The sequence below is a fragment of the Mobula birostris genome, chromosome 14 (genome assembly GCF_030028105.1).
Source record: "Mobula birostris isolate sMobBir1 chromosome 14, sMobBir1.hap1, whole genome shotgun sequence".
NCBI lineage: Eukaryota > Metazoa > Chordata > Chondrichthyes > Myliobatiformes > Myliobatidae > Mobula > Mobula birostris.
The window spans coordinates 59,800,872-59,810,320 of record NC_092383.1 but is presented as its reverse complement, the minus strand read 5'-3'; positions in this window follow the sequence as shown (position 1 = coordinate 59,810,320).

Below are 9,449 nucleotides of genomic sequence, written 5' to 3'. Positions count from 1 at the left end.
TCGAGATTGTTAAAAACTCTGGGCTGCAAGAGGTTGAGTTACTCACCACAAAACTTCTGGCCTGCTGTGGCTTGTCTAGTCGAGCTTTTGGTCAACGATCCCCCCCTGGGATATCGTTGGTGGGGGGGGGGTACGTTGTGATAAATATCAAAGGAATGTGATTATACATGACACTTTTTAGACAGTTTTTTGCCACTTGTCTGCAAACATCTGAATGGTGTGTATGTCTAGCTGCTGGCAGACGTAAGCTGCTTCATTTGCTGAGTGCATGCAAATGGAATTGACCATTACGTAATCATCAGTGGACAACCTCTGCTCTGACCTTGGTATGATTTCAGCATTTAGGAGAAATTTGGATAAGTACATAGATGGGAGGGGTATGGAGGGCTATGGTCCAGGTGTAGGTGAATGGGGCTAGGCAGAATAGTAGTTTGTACAGACTAGATGGGCCAAAGGGCCTACCTCTGAGCTGTTTTGCTCTGTGCTCTATGAAAGGAAGGACATGAATGAAACAGCTGAAAATGACTGAGCCTAAGACACTGCCCTGAGGGATCCCTAATTATGAAAAGTGTGACTCTAAGCCCTTCAATGCTTTCATATGTGTACATTATACCAGTAACTCTTACATCTAAATTATTGCGTATAACCTTATATGTATTACTTAACATAATATATGGTCGATATCTATAATATATCTAGCCTAAATACGAATTACCTTCATAAATCAGTTGTAAATGAATACTTCCACAATCCAATGTTACAGTATATTAATAGGTTAAATCACAGCATTGATACTTCTGGAATGTGGGACTCTCCTTACTAGTCTATTGGTTTGCGTAACAGTAGTACATCCTTGCTTTGACATTTTGCATTTCCTCTGCTGAATCTAACACTACTCATTTTGGATTTTGTATCTTTGGGCTCATCTGGACGATGTCCTTCCCCAGCATAGCTGATCATCTATTTCACAACCTTTCCTGATTTATTTGCATCTTTTTAAGCAATCTGCAAATGCAATTATCCTTCCCACTCATTTTATTTGCTTTGATTTGCAGATTCACTTTCCTCATGATTACTGTGGCTTCTTGATAAATGTGATCTATAAACCTAAAGTGCATTGGTGGTTGTGCAGTTAAGAGTTAATATGCTATGAACCAAGCTTTTTGTAAAGGAGAACCTTGTAAATATTCATTTGATTGCCTCTATTTTAAATGCAAGTTAGTTATATGTAGAATGAAAAGGTGATGCAGAAGACTGATCTCCGGGAGATTCCATTTGCCATTGATCATCTATCCAAGAGAGTCTCTTCTTCTTTAACACCCTCTCCAACTGCAGTGTAAATGAATGAGCTATTATTTCTTTCATTTAAAGTACTTGTGAAATATCCTGTAAGAGGTTTTAACAATCATGATTCACCACTTTTATTCACTTGAAATTATTTCAAGTGCTTCAATTCTGATTTACTTCAGATAAGGAAGGAAATTGCCTTCTTAGAAAAAGTGATCTTTCCAAAAAAAGTGGAGTATTTCTTATTGCTTTTATCACAAATATACATGCATTCAAAGAAAGGTGGGTCTCAAGTATTAATATACGTAGCTTGAAATTACAGCAGACTAGTTCAGAAGACAAACCTATAACTTTGAGTTTTAAACTTTCCATTAATATCAAAATACATATATGACATCATATACAAGACTGAGATTCATTTTCTTGCGGGCATTTACAATAAGCACAAAGAAACACAACAGAATCATTGAAATCCAGCACACAAGATGGACAAAAAACCAATGTGCAATTATACAACTGTGCAAATACAGGGGGAAGAAAACAAGTAACATAATAATAATAAATAAATAAGTAATGAATATCAAGAATGAGCAATGAGGAGTCCTTGAAAGTGAGTCCACAGGTTTTGGGAACAATTCAGTGTTGGGGGTGAGTACATTGAGTGAAATTATCTCCTTTGGTTCAAATACCTGATGGTTGAGGGGTAATAACTGTTTCTGAACCTGATGGTGTGGTTGCTGAGGCTCCTGTACCTCCTTCCTGATTGAATCAGTGAGAAAAGAGCATGGCCTGTACGGTGGGGGTCCTATATCATGGATGCTGCTTTCCTGCGACAGCATTCCTTGCAGATGTGCTCAATGGTGTGGAAGGTTTTGCCTGTGATGGTCTGGGCTATATGTATCCAAACAAGAGAAAATCTGCAGATGCTGGAAATCCAAGCAACACGCACAAAAAGCTGGAGGAACTCAGTGGGCCAGGCAGCATCTATGGAAAAAAGTACAGTCAATGTTTCAGGCCGAAGCCCTTTGGCAGGACCGTATCCATTACATTTTGCAGGCTTTTCTGTTCAAGGGCATTGGTGGTTCCATAACAGGTCATGATACAACAAGTCATTATACTTGCGACCACACATCTATAGAAGTTTATCAAATAACACATTATATACTTGCCAGCTGGTGGTGTAGTGGCATCAGTGCCGGACTTCGGAGCGAAGGCTCCCGAGTTCGAATCCAGCCGGCTCCCTTGCATGCTTTCCACCTGTGCTGGGTTGAGCATCGAGCTAGCAACTCGGCCTCGTAAAAATAAGAAAGCCTGCTAATAAAATGCCCTCATGATGGCGTCCCGATGACTCCACTCAGAGTTAAGGGCTTTCTTCTTCTCCATTATATACTCAGTAACTACTTTATTACATACCTCTTGTACCTAATAAAGTAGCCACTGAGTGTATGTTTGTGATCTTCTGCTCCTGTAGCCCATCCACTTCAAGGTTCAACATATTATGCTTTCAGAGATTCTCTTCTGCACATCGCTATTGCAGCAAGTGATTATTTGAATTACTGTCGCCTTCCTGTCAGCTTGAGTCAGTTCTGACTATTCACATCTGACCACCCTCATTAACAAGGAGTTTTCACCCCAGAAATGCCACTCACTGGATGCTTTTTTTTTTACACACCATTCTCTGTAAATCCTGGAGATGGTTGCGTGTAGAAATCCCAGGAGTTCAGCAGCTTCTGAGATGCTCAAACCACCCTGTCTGGCACCAACGATCATTCCATGGTCAAAGTCACTTGGGTCACGTTTCTTCCCTAATCTGCTGTTTGGTCTGAACAACAATAGAACCTCTTGACCATGTCTGCATGTTTTACGCATTGAGTTGCTACCACATGATTAGCTGATTAAATATTTACATTATGGGCAGGTGTACCTAATAAAGTGGCCACTGAGTGTATCTATAACACAAATTGCTGGAACATCAAGCTGTCCACGGGATGGTGAATGACAAAGTGGGAAAACTGCACGTTGACCTTTTCATCAAACCAACTGTATATCACTAAGATCATTGGATTTCACTCAGACTAAAGCCTGATTTATACTTCTGCGTACAGGCTACGCTGTAGGCCTGATTTATACTTTTGCGTACCTCTACGCTGTAATGAGCATGCGTCGCTGTGTCTGTGTCGCTCTGCAATTCACCGCCAAAACATTAGTTGACGGTGGGGTTTTTATGCCACTGTGTTGAGTTTCTTCGTGAGAGACGTGGGCGAGGAAATGATTTTCAAATATTTTCGGATGTCGGCAGGTAGATTGGACGATTTGGTTCATTGTCTCCAACCGTTTATTTCGCATCAGTGTACAGACATGGCAGAGAAAAGCAACCGGAAATGTGACGCTACCAAGCGGACCAATCACAGTTGTTGCAGTCTGCGTCGCTACGACATGTGAGTTACTTTTTTGGGGAGGTGCACGTCACCCTACGGCGTAGGTATGGTGTAGGATACGCAGTACCTACAGCGTAGATTTGACGCAGAAGTATAAATTAGGCTTAAGGCAAGATTTTGAGAAATAACTTGAAACTTCTGAAATTGCATTGTATAATTGCCATGAAATGTTAATGGATTACAAATATCACCGCACTTGCAATTGTGGACTAACAAAAACGTAAGATTGGGTGGGTTTGATAGGGTTAATGCTGAAATGGTGCTTCCATAAATGGAGATATCTACAGCTAGGTCAGAGTGATTCATTAGTTAGGTAAGAGTCTCCTACTTGGGGTGGAGTTTCTTTTTTTAGAGGGTCATAAGTCTGTGGAATGTAGTACCCCAGGAAGACATGGAAACTCAGTGTATTCAAGGCCAAGATGACAGAATCTTTATCTGAGGAGGAGTTAAGAGTTATAAGGAACATTTAGGGAAGTACTGTTGTGAGCCAGATCTGATGAGCCATGATTTTATGGAATGCAAAAGCAAGGGCTCCTCCTGTTCCTCTTCCTGAGTTTCTTAAACTAGTCCTGACCTTGGTAAAAACCCGCTCCTGCATCAAGGTTGATGCTATTCATTATGACCATAAATGTGACACAGTATTGTAGCAGTGACATCAGTCCTGCAGGGCACACCGATTGACATCATTACTGGCTGCTGGTGGCTTCCTAATGTAAGTGCATCATACTCTAGGAGGGGTGAAGTTTGCCATGACACATTTTGACCATATGTTTGTTTCTGGCGAAAAAAAATTAATTCCAGAGCTATCATGCACAAAAGCTTCAGGCCAGTAACTCAAATACATAGCAATCTCCCACAGCAGTGGCCAAGTTACAAACGTATTTATGACTGAAAACAGAAGAAACAATCCTAATATGTACAGACAGAGTGGGATACGATTGCACTCTTAGCACATCAAGGCAGGCAAGATGTAACATCGCACCATTGCAATTTTATTCTCCACCCTGTAATTAGGTGACACAAGGCAAGCACCAGCACTTACTGTGAAGAAGACTTGAAAGAATTGAAAATCTAGAATATGAGAAAAGTCACAACGGTTTTTTTTTCTGTGTATGGAAAAACTGTTGAGCTAAATCTGCTTTTACATTGTGTCCAATGTCAATATTGTGCCCCATGCGAACACCAGATTTTTGGCACAAGTTGAACTACACTGAAGGGGATGCAGCAAGAAGGGATATGAATTCTGCACTAGAAACATTGCAGGCAGGAAGGAGTGCAAAGCATTGTTCAAGACAGATCTGATGGGACAGTCAATGCTTCAGTTAGTGCCCCTCTTAACTGCACATCGAAACATATCCAGTATCTGCAATGATCATCTTCCTGCTACACCGTCAGTCCATCCAACTCTATTTAAAACCACCTCTGCTGGATGTTGGATTGATTCATTAAGTATCTGGCCTCCATTGCTGAAGCAATTTGCAGTGAGATTAAACTTTCATGGGCAATCCATTCAGCACACTAGGAGAATGAACAAACATCAAGACAAGGTACAAGGAACGTGGGTGTGTTGGAGGAAGCAACAGGCTGTAGATGCCAGGATTTTAAGGAAGAGATTCTATCTGAACCTTGTCAAGGGACATTGACAATCCTAGGGCATGATTAGGTCATATTTCCAGCAGCTGCCAAGATCATCCTGGTCATGAGTTTATGTAAATCAGGTTTCTTTCAGGATGGAACTCAAGGTATTTATAACACCTTGTAGCCTTCTTTTGTCAATTGAAAAAGGTTAATCATTGAAGCTCTCAATTTGAAGAAAGCTGATTATATTTTATACTCCTTAGCCAGAGAGCAGCAGATGGCTTAAGCTTGTGGCTTCACTCAAGTTGCTGCTTTACTCTTGGTTCAAGGCATTATCAGCTCCATCTGTACCACTATTCAGACACTACATCTCTACACTGAGAGAGTTCCACCCAACAGTGTCCGGCTAGTGTGAGCCTAAATGTAGAAGGTAGCTCAACAGCCAATATACTGGTACCAGTACTGGTACCATGATGCTTTCATTCTGTGGTAACCCCCCATGACATCTGTGTTTAAGCCACCATGACGAAGCAGACATTATTTCCGATGACTGAGAGATGAGATCATCCACTGATGACCTAGCTCTGACTCCAGTGTCCAACCCGTTGTCATGTGCCAAAGGTCACACTGCCATAAGAAACACACTATCATTGCTGTACTGTGAATGATCCCACTGCCTGGAGAGGTCCCGGATAACAATTCAATACTTGTTGCAGTGGATGTCACAATTTGTGGTGATCTGCAGTTTAATGTGTTACTTCACCATAAGGACTCAGTTTATTTCATCAGGTAAACTGTGACTGGTGACAGACTAGCAGGAAATGAGGTAGAGTGGGAGAAGAAAGAGCACAAGAAGAGAGATAGCAACTGGACGTGTCATTTTATGATGAGGCTTCTGGTGATGAATGAATTAGATTGTACTTCCAGTAAACACAAATCCAAGGCTGTAGACTATGCCTATCCAGTAATCCCACTAAATCCAGGTCTTGCCACTGCTGACCCCTACTCTGTTGATGACCATCACATCATGTGCTTTTCCTTCTCTTGGCTAAAGCTTTAGAAAATAAACATTCCGAATACAATTATGCGTATGTTCAGAAACTTCAACTACATGTCTCTGTAAACACAAGGAAATCTGCAGATGCTGGAATTTCAAGCATCACACATAAAAGTTGCTGGTGAACGTAGCAGGCCAGGCAGCATCTCTAGGAAGAGGTACAGTCGACGTTTCGGGCCGAGACCCTTCGTCAGGACTAACTGAAAGAAGAGCTGGTAAGAGATTTGAAAGTGGGAGGGGGATGGGGGATCCGAAATGATAGGAGAAGACAGGAGGGGGAGGGATGGAGCCAAGAGCTGGACAGGTGATTGGCAAAAGGGATATGAGAGGATCATGGGACAGGAGGCCCAGGGAGAAAGAAAAGGTGGAGGAGGGGAAAAAAACCAGAGGATGGGCAAGGGGTATAGTGAGGGGAACAGAGGGAGAAAAAGGAGAGAGAGAAAAAGAATGTGTGTATATAAATAAATAACGGATGGGATACGAGGGGGAGGTGGGGCATTAGCGGAAGTTTGAGAAGTCAATGTTCATGCCATCAGGTTGGAGTCTACCCAGACGGAATATAAGGTGTTGTTCCTCCAACCTGAGTGTGGCATCATCTTTACAGTAGAGGAGGCCGTGGATAGACATATCAGAATGGAAATGGGATGTGGAATTAAAATGTGTGGCTAGCAGAAGATCCTGCTTTCTCTGGCAGACAGAGCGTAGGTGTTCAGCGAAACGATCTCCCAGTCAGCATCCGGTCTCGCCAATACATAGAAGGCCACATCGGGAGCGCCAGACACAGTATATCACCCCAGCCGACTCACAGGTGAAGTGTCACCTCACCTGGAAGGACTGTCTCGGGCCTTGAATGGTAGCAAGGGAGAAAGTGTAAGGGCATGTGTAGCACATGTTCCGCTTACAAGGATAAGTGCCGGAAGGGAGATCGGTGGAGAGGGATGGGGGGGACTAATGGAGAGCCTTGAGACCTTCCTGATGGGGGATGGATTTCCCTGCCCTCCACACTTTATTTTCACCATGGATGTCCAGTCCCTATATACTTCCATACCCCATCACGAAGGTCTCAAAGCTTTCCGCTTCTTTTTGGATTCCAGACCAACCAGTTCCCCTCTACCACCACTCTGCTCCGTCTAGCGAAATTAGTCCTTACTCTTAATAATTTCTCCTTTAGCTCCTCCCACTTCCTCCAAACTAAAGGTGTAGCCATGGGTACCCGTATGGGTCCTAGCTCTGCCTGCCTTTTTGTTGGCTTTGTGGAACAATCTATGTTCCAAACCTATTCTGGTATCTGTCCCCCACTTTTCCTTCACTACATCGATGACTGCGTTGGTGCTGCTTCCTGCACACATGCTGAGCTCGTTGACTTCATTAACTTTGCCTCCAACTTTCACCCTACCCTCAAGTTTACCTGGTCCATTTCCGACACCTCCTTCCCCTTTCTAGATCTTTTTGTCTCTATCTCTGGAGACAGCTTATCTACTGGTGTCTACTATAAGTCTACTGACTCTCACAGCTATCTGGACTATTCCTCTTCTCACCCTGTCTCTTGCAAAAATGCCATCCCCCTCCTCACAATTCCTCTGTCTCCGCCGCATCTGCTCTCAGGATGAGGCTTTTCATTCCAGGACGATGGAGATGTCCTCCTTTTTTAAAGAAAGGGGCTTCCCTTCCTCCACCATCAACTCTGCTCTCAAACGTATCTCCCCCATTTCACACACATCTGCTCTCACTCCACCCTCCCGCCACCCCACTAGGAATAGGGTTCCCCTTGTCCTCACCTACCACCCCACCAGCCTCCGGGTCCAACATATAATTCTCCGTAACTTCCGCCACCTCCAATGGGATCCCACCACTAAGCACATCTTTCCCTCCCAACCCCCCCTCCCCGCTTTCTGCAGGGATCGCTCCCTACGTGACTCCCTTGTCCATTCATCCCCCCCATCCCTCCTCACCGATCTCCCTCCTAGCACTTATCCGTGTAAGCGGAACAAGTGCTACACATGCCCTTACACTTCCTCCCTCACCGCCATTCAGGGCCCCGGACAGTCCTTCCAAGTGAGGCGACACTTCACCTGTGAGTCGGCTGGGGTGATATACTGCATCCGGTGCTCCCGATGTGGCCTTCTATGTATTGGCGAGACCCGACGCAGACTGGGAGATCGTTTCGCTGAACACCTACGCTCTGTCCGCCAGAGAAAGCAGGATCTTCTAGTGGCCACACATTTTAATTCCACGTCCCATTCCCATTCTGATATGTCTATCCACGGCCTCCTCTACTGCAAAGATGAAGCCACACTCAGGTTGGAGGAACAACACCTTATATTCCATCTGGGTAGCTTCCAACCTGATGGCATGAACATTGACTTCTCAAACTTCTGCTAATGCCCCAACTCGCCCTCGTACCACATCCATTATTTATTTATATACACACATTCTTTTTCTCTCTCTCCTTTTTCTCCCTCTGACCCCCTCACTATACCCCTTGCCCATCCTCTGGTTTTTTCCCCTCCTCCCCCTTTTCTATCTCCCTAGGCCTCCTGTCCCATGATCCTCTCATATCCCTTTTGCCAATCAACTGTCCAGCTCTTGGCTCCATCCCTCCCCCTCCCACTTTCAAATCTCTTACTAGCTCTTCTTTCAGTTAGTCCTGACGAAGGGTCTCGGCCCAAAACGTCGACTGTACCTCTTCCTAGAGATGTTGCCTGGCCTGCTGCGTCCACCAGCAACTTTTATGTGTGTTACATGTCTCTGTATTTCCCTTCCATCTACCTTGCCTAAAGTTCCTGTGCAGGATTAGTCTATTAGAACATAGAACAGTACAGCTCAGTACAGCCCTTTTGGCCCCAAGTCTTGTGCCGACCTCTTAAGCCTTCCAAGATCAATTAATCTTTCTTTCCCACAAAGCCCTATATTTTTCATTCGTCCATGTGCCTAACTAAGAGTCTCTTAAATGTCCCTAATATATCTGCCTTTACCACCGCCCCAGGCAGTATATTCCATTCACACACTACTCTCTGTGTAAACAATCTACCTCGACCATCACCCCCCCTTAATTTCCTCCAATCACCTTAAAATTATGCCCTCTCATA